Source organism: Cavia porcellus, unplaced genomic scaffold (assembly GCF_034190915.1).
Source record: "Cavia porcellus strain 051 isolate PalLab524CR breed Dunkin Hartley unplaced genomic scaffold, mCavPor4.1 scaffold_38, whole genome shotgun sequence".
NCBI classification, from domain to species: Eukaryota; Metazoa; Chordata; class Mammalia; order Rodentia; family Caviidae; genus Cavia; species Cavia porcellus.
This window is the reverse complement of record NW_026947521.1, coordinates 4023142-4037896: the sequence shown is the minus strand read 5'-3', so window position 1 is coordinate 4037896 and position 14755 is coordinate 4023142. Positions and strand designations below refer to the sequence as shown.

The window sequence follows — 14755 nt, the reverse complement described above, 5'->3', positions numbered from 1 at the left end:
ATGGCTGGGGGTGTAGCTCAGTGCTTATCTATCGTGCACGAGAATTAGATTTCATCCAAAAGAGATGAAGAAGAAAAACAGAGAAAAGAGGAAGGGAAAGGAGAAACAGAGGAGGAAGTAGGAGAGGAAGGGGAGGAGGAGGAGAGAAAAAGGAGGAGTTGGGGAGAATGGGGCAACCCAGCACTCCCAGCCAGGAAACACTGTCCGTCCTTTCTATGACAAGGGAAAAGTGAAGAGAATTGCAGAAATGGGTCAAAATTTGTAAACAATTTTGGGCTAGGCTGACAGTGTAAGGTACATGCTCACTGATGAAAAAGAAAGAAAAGCTTCCACACAGTTACTCATATATGGTGCATGGTGAATAGGACTGAATCCCTCTTCCCGTGTGTAGCTCTGAGATCTTACCCAGGTGTAACCTGCACTCCTCTAACAACCAGGCCTGACAGGACTAAGACAACAAAGTCCAGTGAGTAACTGTGGCTTCTTCTTAGTTCTTTCAGATCGTTCAATAACAAGTGTGCACTGGTTTGTTTTTCTTATCAGTGTTGGGCTAGTGTTTGAAGAATTTTAAAATTTAAATTGTACAATAATTTTAGTATTATGAGTAGCTCAGCTTTTTACTTTGATATAAAAATAAAAGAATCTAGTTACAATTTCATCTTTTTTACTTAATCAAAAATTAATTGGCTAACCTTAAATATATGTAATTTTGTCAATTATTCTCAACAAAAAGGAAAACAACTTTAAAAGAAACCTTAGAATGCCCCTAATTTTTTCTCATACAGGTGTTATTTCCACACACAATAATTTCTACACGTCCATATATGTCAACCTTAATTTCTGAGACTCAAACACATCCTCTTCTTTTTCTGAAACAAAACATTGTCTTTCTTAGATTGTTTTTTCTATTTACTTAAAACCTTGCTTTTACTCCTTAAGCACAGAATTTCATGCATATACAGGAAGGTATTTCATGTAAAAAGCTGCAGTGTGTGAGTGTTGTAGGTTTATCTATCAGCCATGATTATGCACGTAGGAAACGCTCCTCTTGCATTTCAAGAAGCCTCTGAATGGTCGGGTTCCAAACCTCAATTTAATGAAATGATAATGATTCCATTAATGTATCAAGCCGTGTCTAATTCCTTCCGAGGAACATGAGACAATTTACATTTACTCTGCATGCATAATAAGTAAATAGTCGAATTGGCAATAGATTAAATGGGCTCTCTTCAATCAGAGTCCTGATAGAGACATTGTTGCAAAATCATTAGAAATTGTTGTGAAGTAGGGAGAATTGAGGCATGATGTCGAAATGGGAGAATTTTTTTCTGGTTATAATTATACACAAGGTAAATAGTTAAGCCAAAATTCAACGATTTATTCATCAAATGTGTTGTATTCGGCTGCCTATCTGATCATAGAAGGTCAAAGGGCTTTCTTGATAGCTGGTTATAGATTGTCCCGGGGGTACATTTTGGCTAGATGCTGGAGAGAATATAGAACCACAGTCAGGGAGAAACGGGATCAGGGCTACTCAGAGAGGCGAAGTTGGGGGGCAGCAGAGCAGTCTAAAGGTCCCAAGGACATCGCCTCATTTTTACCCCACCACCATATGTCACGGAATGAATGCGTGACCCCCAAAACTCCATCAGAGGCACTGCTGAACTCCTAATCTCTGATGAGGTGGTATTGCAGGCGGGGCGTTTGGGATCCGTTAGTGCCTGAGAATGGAACCCCTTGGAGAAGAGGCAGAGCACCCCAGCGCTCCTCCCCACACAGGAGAAGTCGAGGTCTACAGTCTGCCACCTGAGGGGCATCCTCATTGGCTGACTTCTGGCCCACAGAACCACTAGCAGTAAATTCCTGCTGCAGCCTGATCTAAGATCGGCCCTGGATGCCTTCACCGTTATCTCACTTTCCCACAGATAAGAAAATCAAGTCTCAGAAAAGAAACTCTCCCTGTCACACAGCCACTGTGGTGGAATCAGAGGTGACCGCTTGGTTAACTCTCAGTCCACGTCCTGCTTCACTCTGTATCACCAGGGAGGTCGCCAAGCAAGGCGTGTTTACAGAGCCAGAAAGGACCAGCAGTTTTAAACATCCCAAGTGCTTGACAATACTGAGAGCAAGGTTTGATTTTAGGGTCATGAAGTTCCCGGTAACATTTGCTGGAGCAGGTGCATAGTGTTTGTGAGAGAGGAAATTATACGGCACAGGGTGTTGTGAGAAATCATGGAAGCTAAGTGCTCGAGCCATTCTCTTCAGAATTGTGCTGGTGTCAGTAGAAAACATTTCCTAAGGACTGGAGAGAGTGGCAGGGTTAGACAAGCTTGTTTCCAGCCGGGCGAGGCGGTGCATATATGTAATCGCAGTACTCGGAGGCTGATGCAGAAGGACCCCAGTTCCACACCAGTCTGGGAAATTTATATAGTGAGACCCTTCTCAAAATAAAAAAGGGCTGGAGATAGGTAGGGTGAAAGCCCTGGGTTCAAATCCCCAGCAGAGGGGTAGGGGAGAGGAGAGAGCTGGAGTTCCTTGCTTTAGGATGAAAATGAAGGAAGGAAAGAAGACAAAATGAAAACTTGAGCAGAGACCGTGGATGGGATTGCCTAGAGGATGGACGGAGGCCCTGAGGATGAGACTTGAGCAGGCCACCAAAGCAACGGGAGACGTCAGGAGAGGTGAGAAGGACGGAAAATCGGCCGGGGCTGCATTTCTGAGTGAAAGAAGTGGATAAGAACAGAAAGTACAATTGGTCCATGCTGCCTTGGAGTCCTCGGAGCCTGTGTGGCAAAGCGACTGCCAGATGTGTGTCTTTTATCCTGAGCGCATGCGTTGGGGACAGAACACGGCAACCCTGCTATCAGTGTGGATCTCCAGGCAGAAAGATGAGTTTAAAGATTTTCAGAGATCAAACCAGCCCTCGCCTTCCCAGCGCTTACGCTGCTCCGTGCACCGTGCAAAGAGCCAACTCCACACAGAGATGCCACGCGGGGGGCACGGGGAGTTGGAGGGCAGAGGGGAGCCCAGGGCAGGAGGGACGACAGTCCCCTGAGGTGACGTCTGTGAGGAGGGAAATGAATGGAAAGAACAGGAGCGGCAGTGCTCCATCCCCTCCTGGACAACTGCCTTGTTGTACCTTAGTAACCAAATTAATTCTGCCCATTGGAAACCTTAGGAGATGAGCCAGCCGCACAGACCTTGAAGGAGACGACCAAACACCCAGGCAGGGGACTCCACACTGACTTGATCCGGCCTGGTCCGGAGGGAGAATCCATCCTGGAGCTCCTTGGGGGGGTGTGGGTACTTTCAAAAAAAGTACGCATGGCTCCTTCCATCTTTCCCTCTCTTTCAGGCCCTGCTGCAAAGCTATTTGTGGTCCACTCACGGTGGGGGTGGGTCTTCCTCCCTCGGTTGGCTGGCCTGCCTGCCAATCATCTCTGGAACCACTCAGAGGCATGCCTAGAACCGTGCCCTATAACCCCGCTAGGAATCTCCTAGTCCCGGGAAGTGATAATCACGATCAAAGGTCACGACCCGGGAGAGGGAGAGGTTGATCACTGTGTGAGGAGGTGTCCACAGCTGCTAAGTCTGGCTATTGAGAAGTGGGTACTATTGTCCTCAAAACTGCTGCACCACCACATCCACCATGGCGGCAGCCGAAAAGGCGCCCTCATGCAAAGCCTGCGAGGGGATTGGATGTGCTCCTGTTTGAGAAGGGTCTGATTTATAGTCGGTGCTCAAAATATTAACCCCTCTGTAGACCTTAGTGGCCAGGTCCTCCCACATGCCAGATAGTAATCTTGAAAGACCACGTCAACAGTCTCATGGCAGAGATCAAGTCTAGAGTCTCAGGCTCACTATTTACTTGGCCTTAGAAAATAGATCTAGAAGAGGTATCGTTGATTTAGGCTATAATCCCTGCCCAAAAGAATCACTTTTGAAAAAGATCTTACTCAGGATCCATCCTTAAAGTTCATCTTTACTTTTCAATACCCTCCATATACAATCTATCAGAGCCTATGAACTTCTAAAATTTATGCAATATGATCAAAATAGAGTGATTACTAAATTTTAAAAAATGTATTACAGTAAAAGATACACTACGATAAATCACTTTCAGAATCCTTCCTGTCACTTTGAACACACTTGTGCCATCATGCTTGCTGCTTTGTGCAGCAGCTCTGGAGTCCTCTTTCCTGAGAGTCTGAGTGATATATATTAAAAAATAATAATAAGGTGAGTGCTGCTGCTGAGCACCAGCCAATGAACAGGCAGCTCTTAAAAAACACAAGACTGTGTCCTCATCCACCTTAGTCACAGGATCTGGACCACACGACTTCCGGCTCTTCCCCACATTCACCATGACCATGAAAGGAAAATGTCTTGAATCCATTCAGGACATCAAGGCAGCTGGGACAGCACAGCTAAAGACCCTCAAGGAAAAGGACTCGAGAGCTGCTGCAGGAAGCAGCAAGGATGGTGGGACGAGTGTGTTGGAAGGCAGGCAGAAGATTTCGAGGGGATTCCTGGCAATGTGTCTCACACTGCCGTATTTTATGTTATTTAAGCACACCGTGTTCTGATCAGCCCTGTGTCTTCCTGCTTTTCCCATCTCCACTCCGACCCTGAGTCTCAGCCACATGGTCCTGGCCTGGGGTCCTGGCTGGCCTTGTAGCTGCCTACATAATTTACCCATTTTTCTGTCACCCTGAGTGATCTGTTCAATACTTTAAATGTTTGGGTTGTTGAATCGTTTTTGTTTATCTGTACTCTTGCACATGTACATAACTGTAGGTGAAGAAAACTATAAAAGTCTGTGCACTTTTCTGTGTAATGTGCTTTCCCTTCTGCTTTTATTTGATTTCTATCTTTCCTTTCTACCTATATTAATATCCCAACACCCCAGGCACTGTAGTCCGCACTAATAAATTATGTTTTTTCGTGTGTACACCATGTTATGGTGATTTTATTATTTCAGCTCTATACATGTGTGCGTGTATGAACCAGCATGCTCATGGAAGACTTTTCAGCTGGTCGGAACCCTATTTGTTATGGCTTATATCTGGATGCCACCCCAAAGCTTCATATACTTCAAGGAGGAACTTTTTGAAAGTGTTATGATTTGTGTCTAGATGTCTTCCCAGAGCCTCACACAGTAATGGGGTTGCTTTTCAGAGGTAGCTGAATCCAGTGTCTGATTGATTCCTAGCACAATGCTGGGATTAAGGAGGCTGGGGTGAAGAGTGGGGGATTGCTAGATCAGTCCACTCATTGGTTTGGTACCAACCTAATCCCAGTAGACTGAGTAAAACATAAAGGACACAAAGAAGCTTGTGTCCAATTTTTGTTTTCTTGCTTAGTTTTGCTGTCTTCTACTACCATAAACCGTTTCCCCTCTGCCATGTGCCACCCTGCCTAGCCAGCTGACTGTGGCCTGAAATCTCCACAAACTGTGAGCTAAGTGCAGCTTTCCCTCTCTGACTTTGGGTGTTAGGCATTTTGTCTCACAAATAAGAGAAAAGTAACTAAGGCAGGACGTGACTGGATTAAGGGAACTTGTAGCTAAATGTGACGTTAGGAGGTGGGGGCTCTGGTTGGAAGAGGTGGATCAATGGTGGTGAGTCCCAGAAGAGTTTACTCCTCTCCTCATCTCTCTGCCTCCTGTCCACCATGATGTGAGAAGCTGTCTTCCACAATCCCCTTCCACCATATTGTTTACGGCTAGAGCCAACTAACCATGCAAGGACAGAGATTACTGAAATGTAACCAAAATAAACCTCTTCTCCATCAATCTGTGGGTGTCTAGCATTGTGCCTCAGTGATTTAGAAAGAGACCAAAATGCCATTATGCATATTTATTGCATCTTGCCTTTATCATTCAACAGTGGTTAGTGGAAAGTCCTAAAGGAACATCTATTTCATCCTTTTTAAGAGTGGATAGTGTTTGGGCTGGGGATTTGGCTCAGTGGCATAAGTGCCTGCCTTGCAAGCACGTGGTTGTGAGTTCAATCCCTGGTATTGATATAAAAAAAAAAGAGTGGATAGTGTTCATGATATGTGTAAAAATACAATTTATTCCATTAATCCTTTGTTGATGGGCATTCACCTTAGTTCCAGTTTTCTTAAATTTTGCTTGGCATTTCCTCAATAAATAATTGCATACACATCATTCTTTTTCATGAGTCCTCAGCTCCTGGAAATTTAATCTCTCTGACAAACGTCACCAAGCATTGATATATGCCGTTTTCATTTTAGATGATTTTGCTAGTTGCTTTGTAAAAAGGTTCTAACTTTCACACTTTCCAGCTGAGGTCTGGAAGCACTGCTGCTCTTCTATCTCTTTAAATTTTACTAACCAGTTTTAAATTTTACTAATCAGTAGGCATAAAATTATATCTCACTGTGATTTTAATTTCCATTTCCTTAGCTGAGAGTTAAACACCATTTCACATGTTGACTTGCTACTGATAGTTGCTTTATGGAACTGAAAATCTATGTTTTTTGTTCATTTTCTTAATGATTCTTTGCCTTCTTGTCAACTTGAAAGAGAGCTTTGGATATTTAAAATATGCAAGCTTTATCCTTTGTCTTTAATAATAACAATACCATCAAAGTATTTGACATCTTTGGCAATTGATATTATTTGTGGGTTCTTAAATAAACAGTATAAAAATTTTTAATTTTTCTATATTTGCCTCTACATTCTTATACAATGCTTGAATTTGCAGTTTTAGTTCAAAAAGTATTCTAGTTCACCTGTACTGGATATATTTACAAGTTCTCTATCTTCTATCCCGTTAACCTATTTGTCCACCTCTAAACTAATTTCCTGTTGACTTGATCCCAGAGACCTCATGGTATAATACGGTCTAATAAGGCAAATCTGCAGTCCCTGTTCCTTCCATTACATTTCTGGAATATTTTCTTTCAAGCTTTTATTCTTCCACACAAATTTATGACCATTTTTTTCAATGCCCTTTCTCCAAAAGAGTGGGGCATTCTAATTAGCATAGCATTAAGGTTTAGTATTAATTTTAGAGCTGTAAATAAGTGTATGATAGGACATTTTTCCACTTGCAGAGCCTCTTGTTCTATGCATGTACAAGTAACACACATTTTTGGTTTAGGCTGATTTTGTGGTTTTAAATAAGGTGACTATGGGTTTCCTTCATCAACAGTCATCACTCAGTGTCTGTGGGAGCCCAGCTCCAGGGCTCCTGTGATACTGGGATATGCAATGCTCTAATTCCTTATACAAGGAATTCCTGACACAAAATGGCACGCTCTTTGTGTATAATCTACTCACACCCTCCCGTATACCTGAAATCGAATCTAGATTACTGATAAAACCCAGCACAATGCAAACAGCATGTGAATAGTTGTTGCACTGTATTGTTGAGGGAATAATTACAGGGGAAAGCCTGTACATCTTCAGTGCAGACCTGAAATTTTTCCAGATATTTTTGACTGGTGGTTCATTGAATCTACAGATACAGAATACTATACACAGCACAGAAGGCTAGCGATCAACTTCCTGCCCAACTCTTAATATGTTAATTTTCTTTCAGTATTGTGAATTTTTTTTCTATGTCAAATAAGAGAAAAGTCAGTAATTTTTATGGATGGCTCTTATAGCCAGTCACCTTACCATATTTTCTTAAGAGTCTCCTGCATTTTTGAGTATACACTGTACCATAAGCTAAAAGATAGCCTTTTTAAGTTTCAAAACATTTGTAACAGTTATTTTATTTCATTGTGTTTTTCCATTCACTAAATCTCCCTGATTACCTTAAATTATGCAGAGAGCACTCAGGAGGCTGAAGCAGGAAGACTGCTGTGAGTTTGAATCCACCCTTCGGTACATAGTTCTAGGCCAGCCTGGACTACACAGAAAGATCTTGTATCAAAGGAATTAAAAAGAAAAAGGAGGACTAAAGATTTTTCCCTTATTGTTCTTCATTTTAATTGGGTTTCTTTTCCATTTATAATAATGCTTACCACTGATTTCCAGATATTGATATGGCTTAATTGTTGTATTCGTTGTTTACATACTCCAGCAGTTTTAGGTGATTCCCAGGTTTTTTGAGCTGTTAGGGACTCCTGCTATATTCTATCAAATACTTTGTTTGCAGTCAGTAGGGTAACGCAGGTTTCCTCCTCCAGTCCCTCAACTCATCGACACTGAGCCTTAGTTTACCAGGAACCATTGGCATTCTCTCTCATTGGCACACACCCATTTGGGTGTGCTGTGGAACCTGTTGGCTAATATTTAGGATTTCAGGTTTATATTCACAAATCAGGTGCTTTCTGGTTGGGTTGACCAGATGAATTGCCCTCAAGGAGCCAGGAAGGATAACTGAAACCCTATCACTGGGAAATTCTTCCAGGACTAAGATTCCCCCAGGTGTACTTGATCCAACCTCTAAAGAACAGATAACTGCACTGCTTTCTAACTCTGTCATTTTCAAACTTTGGCATCCTGGAAACAACCATCTTGGAAAGTTGGTTAAAAAATTTATATATATATATATGATGGATGGATGGATAGATAGATAGATAGATAGAAGATACAAACTAGAGGCCCAGCCCCTGTCACACTTAGAGTCTCTGTGTTCCTCATGAGCCTCCCACATGATTCTGACACAGGAAATAAATACAGCCACTGTTCTAGAGTATCCAGAGCTCCCAAGCCATTTTCTGAAACATACAACTTCAATATCACAATCTGATTGAGTGTGTTTTTGCCTTTTTAAAGCATCCATCAGACTGCACTGTTCCCCTGCTTCAGACTCGAGCTCTGTGTGAAAACCAAACTCACCCTGGGCCTCTGAGGCCCTGCAGAGAGCAGCAGAGCAGCGTGGACCCCTGGGCAGGGCACTGCCCTGGAGTGCGGCCCTCAGCCGGTGACTCCAGCTCTGGACCTTGGCAACAAGGAGCACTTTCCCCACTGCCACCCCGTGTCCTCTACCCCGACAGGTTGTCCAGGGCAGCTGCGGTGGCCCCCAGGACACGGGCATGGGTCACCTGGAAGCTCTCTGTTCTGTGGCTTGTGCGCTCCCTCCTCTTCCCCTCTGGCTCTGCCCCTCCCTTCCACTTCTTCCTCTTCTTCCTCTTCCCCTTCTTCTTCCCTCTCCTCTCCTCTCCTCTCCTCATCTCCTCCTTTCCTCCCTCCTTCACCCCCCTTCACCTTCTCCTTCTCCTCCTTCATTTTCTTCCTCCTTTTTTCTCCTCCTCTTTCCTCTTCTCCCTCCTCCCCTGTAAGAGCAAGGAGTTCATCTTTTTTTATTAGTCTATATCTGCAGTACATAATATTTACATTGGTGGTGAGGAGTTTGTGTGCGTACACAGCACACCTGGATTCCTTCTTCCCTCCCCTTCCCTTCTCTCCACTCCCTCCGGCCATCCTTTGATCCCTTCTCATTTGAGAAAGATCCATCTTCCTATTAGAGAAGCACAAACCTCAGCCATTTGTAGAAAAATGGACCGTAATGTGAAGTTAAGTAAACCAGACACAGCACTCAAACCCAAAGCATAAATAAAGAGCAAAATGTCAGATAATAGGGAGCTCATTTTATTTACCAGAATGGAATAGATTCACTGCCGTCCTTGTCTGAAGGCTTCTGGGTCCCACAACTTGCTCTGGTTTGTGTCTTCAAGCCCAGGGCCTGGTATGAAATATGTTTTGGGGGGAAATCTGCTAAATAAAGAAATGAAGGCTCGCTGGTTTTTACTCAGCTCCCAAGGGCCTCCTAAGAAAGGTCTGCTGGTTTTAAAATACTACCTTGAAACCTATAGAAAGCTACCTAAGAAAGAGGAAGCGGTTCAGCCTGAAAAGAAAGTCAAGCTGCAAACTCCAGCCAGCGCACTTTGTCTTCCCAAGTTATGGCCGTGGTAGCAGTGTGATTGCGTGATGAATCCCGGACCTAAATGAGCTGTATGCGGTCCCCTGGTGCAGAATCTGGGCCTTCAGGCTGGTCACCCATCATATCCTGGCTTAATAGATGGAACTCGTCAGTGACAAAAGAAAAGAGGGGTCTTGGGGTACGAAAGGGTGAAACGAGGTAAAATACTGAACTGGAACTAGAATAATTTGAGCAGACTCAAGAGAGATAAAGAAATCTGAAGGAATTCATCTCTGAAGCTTGAAAATACAGTTGAGCACATGTCGTGTTAAGAAGGAAAGAGGAAAGCCAAGTCTGGTCGGAATGTTCTGCTTCCTGTTCTCCTGTGTCCTAGAGTGTTCTGTCCAGGTGCAGCAGGATGGAGTGGGTGAGGGGCGGGAAAGAACTATCTTCCCCTCACAGACAGCCCTCAGGAATAATACCACACAGAATGAAGGGAGAGAATGTCAATCTAGTTCCACCTTGAGTTCACAAAAATCAGATAAGAAAACCAGAGAGGGAAGAGGAATCCACCAAGACAGCCATGCTGCAGGTGGGAAGGAATTGGCAGAATTCCTTGGACCTTGAGGTCCAGCTCTGCCATTCACTGCAGGGACAGTGACTGCGTCCTTCCAGTGTCCTCTGTCAAGTAAAGGAGAAGAGGGCCACCAGGTGCCTTCAACTCAGACTCCCACAGTCTATATCCACAGTGTTCCCTGCCACGAGAGCTGAAGATCAGAGACAGATGTTACTCAAAGGATGCATTCTTCAAAAAATGTTAGTAATTTGATCTTCTGAAAAACAAACTTTTTAACATGAAAAAAGAAATTCAAGCTCACCGGAGAGGAAACCCATCCTCACACTGTTTCTGCTCTTAATTTAACCAGCTGTCTGTTGTCTGCAGAAAATCATCTTCTGGGAACGTGGAGAGCTTCATGTTTTGAAGCACATTCTCCCTGAAGAATCACACCGTTAAGTCTTAATGGTGAAAACACCGGACGTATTCAAAAGAGCTGTGTGGATGGGGCAGCACCTGGTGGATGGGGTGGGGGAGGGAGGAGAGGAGAGAGGTGAGCTGGAGTTGGGGTCCCATGGATCTCAGCCCTGTAGGAGGCCACCATGCTGGAGCTGTCTGCAGGAAGACAGTGACAGGTGAGCAGAGCCAGCCCAGACAATGCCAGTCTCCAAAACATCCCACAGCTTACTCTTGTCACTGATGACTTGCTCAGCCTAGCCTTGGGGGCCTCCCAGATTCCTCCACCAGACAAGAGGCTGGGGCAGGTGTGGGACCCTCTGTTTCCATCAGGACGGTGGGGACAGGTCGGTGGCAATCCCTGGCATGGGGCTCTGTGCACTGCAGGCTGCTGAGCAGAAGCCTGGCCTCTACCCATTGAGGCTCACAATAATACCCCTCTCACCCCAGCTGTGCCTCCCCCAGTGTCCTGAGCCCACGGTGCTGTCCTCAGCTGGAGAACTGAGTCAAACCGGGTACAGTGTGAGGTCCACAGGGTCTGAGGCCAGGACACTTCCTTTGTGTCTAACACCGCATGGGAAACCTCGAAGCTCAGATCAGCCATTAACCCCAGGCCTCCACTTGATTAGAAATATAAAAAGTGACATAAGACATCCAAATATTTTAAGACATCATGTAGATTCTACTGTGATAAATTAACCACCAGAAGTCCAAAAAGTATAAATAACCTCACCTTTAGAATCTATGACAGCTGAATCAGGCATCTGAGCTCACAGGCCGGTAACCCCAGCATTCCAGGAGGGTGATACTGCAAACATGGATTCAAGCCCAGCCTGTGTGATTTAGCGAATTAACAAAACTTGGTCTCAGCATGAGAGCCCTGGGTTTAATCCCGACACCACCAAAAAAAAGTCGGTAATTTAGATAGGGTGGGGAGCCGGGAGGGTTCTTGGCAATTAGCAATTACAAATAGGGAAGGAGCACCTCTGTGCTCAGCAACTGTGGAGGTGTGACCCGGCTGCTCAGCCCCTGTGGGTTTCAGCAGTCTGACTTGAAGACCAGAAATTCAAACTTCCCACAGTCTGGGATCCAATCACATCAAGAAACAGTACATTCTTAGCGGGGCCCGCAAGTGTGCACGGCAGCCGCAGAGAGGCAGACAATCTCCAGCCACTCACCCACCTCTGTGCTTGATCACCTGAGGCTGGATCAAGCCAAGAGAGGACTGGGGAAGGTCCTAAGTTTCCTCCTCAAAGCCTGCGGATGAGGAGCCTTCATGAATTCTAGCAGAGCTTGTGTGGCACCCCCCAAATTTATAGAACACAACTCACTCATGCTTCAAACACCTAAAATGCAACTAGGTGTTAGTGGCCCATGCCTGTAATTCCAGCACTTGGGAGGCTGAGGCAGGAGGATCCCCCACAGGTTCAAGGCCAGTTTGGGCTACAAAGTGAGCTCAAGGATAGCCTGCCCTGCATAGAGAGACCCTGTCTCAAGAAAAAAATCTCAAGATATGAGGGCCTGTGGCTGATGAGCTGCTCATGTAGGAAGAGGCAGCTGCTGTGGGGCCTGAGTGTATGTGTATGGAGCTCTTCTGGGTGAGAGATGCACAGCTAGAAGGAGGCCAGCAGAGGAAACCACCTGCAGATTGCCCTGGACCCCAGCAAGGAGCACAGCCTCGGGAATTTTGCCTCAGGATCCAGTAATTGAGTCTCACCCATCGCTGATTTAAGTGGTTGTTAGGGGAGGCTTAAAACTGTAGACCTCAGGAACAAATTAAGATGCTTAGGGTTGCTGGAACACAGTAAGTGCATTTGGGGTGCAAGAAGGACGGAAGTAAGGGGCTGGAGTGGGGTATGGTTGAATCAATGTGTGTGCCTCTCCCAAAATGCCAGTCACATGTGACCACTGGTGGGGGGGGATGTGTAGGAGGAGCTCTGAGCAGTTATCACCTGCCCAGGAAAGCAGCACCTACACCAATGGCATCATTGCCTTTGTGAGAAGAACCAGAAGAAAGTGTCTGCACTCCTGCTGCTCCAGATAACACTGTAAAGTCAGAATCAGTAACCGGGACAGAGTCCTCACCAGCACCTGAGCAGGCTGACCCCTCACCTGCCTTCCATCTGGAAGAACTAAACTTCTGTCCTGATAAGCTGCACTGAGCTGGGTAACTGCTGTGTCCACTCACACAAAGTGCTCAGAGACTGGTTAGCAGAGTTCCCGTGTGTCTGAGTGCCCGACTTTCTGAAGACCGAACACCCACCCTGGATTCGGTGGCACCCACCAATAGGCTTTAGCCTGGCTGGAATAAAAGGGAAAGAGGAAGTCTTCAGCTTGTTCGGAGGAGTTTCCGTCTTCACCATCGCCTTTAGAGGTCTGCCCCCAGCCTTCCAGCGTGCTCTCTGGTGCTTTGTCATAGCAGCCTCAACTGACCAAGATGAAACTTAGTGAGAAAAGAATCTCTACAGTGAATGTCCTGTATGTTCAAAACAGCTTCCAGGTAATAAACTGGAAACTAATCACTTTGTTCTTTCTTCAAGTAAAACATGTATGTGATAAAAATTCAGCCAATGTTGACGAAACAAATCCTATAAGTTCCCTTCACTTCTGTAAGCCCAGACATTGATCAGGGGAAAATACTACCAACAATTTCACTGTTTCCACAAACATTTTTCCTGTGTATAGACATACAAAAAACCAAAAACCTGTAGCCAGGTGTGACGGCTCACGCCTGTAATCCTAGCACTGGGGAGGCTGAGGCAGGAGGATCATTGCAAGTTCGAGACCAGTCTGGGCTACAAAGTGAGCTCAAGGCCAGCCTGGACTACATAGAGAGACCCTGTCTCAAAAAAAAAAAAAAAAAAAAAGAAAGAAAAAAGAAGAAAGCTTTTTTTGTGGGAATCTTTATTCTTTTTCTTTTTGGGGGGGATAACATTAAAAAGTCCTTAGTGCTATACTTTATTTTCACATCTAATAAAAATTACTGCAAGATCTTTCCATGTCAGATTACATACATACTTTCATTCCCTTTCAATTTTAATTGAGTATTTTAAGTCTGGTTGAGCCATGTGTTACAGTTCCCTCCTGATAAACATTTAGGATTTCTTTTCGTTTTTCAGTTTTTCACTCTTAGCAACAGTGCTGCAGTGAAAAACCCTTGTAAATGTTTCATAATTTGCATATGTAAATGTTTCCTTTGGGTAAATATTGAGAGTGGGATTGCTGGATTAAAAGTGTATGCATATTTTAAATTTCAGCAGAAGTTGTGAAATTGCCTTACAAGAATCCACTCTATACTCCAATCAACAGTAAATGAGAAGAGTTACTTTTCAGTACATTTCCTAATACTTGGTAGTATCACTACCTAAGATTTTACCCTTACGTGGGAGTTTTAAATATGTTATTGTTTAAATTTGCCTTTTCTTGGTTACTATGACCTTGAGTCCCATTCATGTTTGCATCCCTAGTTTCTAGTAAACTTACTAACATGAACAAAATGCCAAATATATTTAAAATATTAAACTCTTAATTGCCCCAAATGCAGCTGCAGCAGCAGACAGCAGTTACTATCTGATGTGAACAACACTTTATATTCACAGCCTCACTAATCCCTTCTCCTGCTTTCCATTGAGTTTTCCTTCCCATCTTATAATGAAAAGTCAGAATCTCTACAAGATTAAGTAAGTCCCCAGGATCACAGAGATAACGTACAATATAGAATCACAGCCCAGGACCAACTGCAGGAACTGAACCACATTCTTCCAGTCAGCCCCGGATCTGCACTGCACACTGGGTAAGCAGAGCTGCAGGCTGTCTCATGATCCCTACCACTGCGCCCACTCCAGAAACCTGGGCGGCTGGAACACAGGGGATGTGATTAGCATATGCAGTGAATGTT

At 44.5% G+C, this 14755-nt stretch overlaps 1 long non-coding RNA gene across 2 annotated transcripts in view; it reads right to left on the bottom strand.

Annotated features, from left to right (window-relative positions):
- The window catches only part of LOC106026168 (uncharacterized), an 80210-nt gene extending 67456 nt beyond the window's left edge, over nucleotides 1-12754 (bottom strand). For both annotated transcript variants that reach the window (XR_010045673.1, XR_001199801.2), the window contains exons 1-2: nucleotides 11591-12754; nucleotides 10724-10917 (exon numbers count right to left, since the gene is read on the bottom strand). This is a non-coding gene — a long non-coding RNA (uncharacterized LOC106026168). The remainder of the gene's footprint in view (nucleotides 1-10723; nucleotides 10918-11590) is intronic.
- Between the last annotated feature and the right edge of the window lie 2001 nt (nucleotides 12755-14755).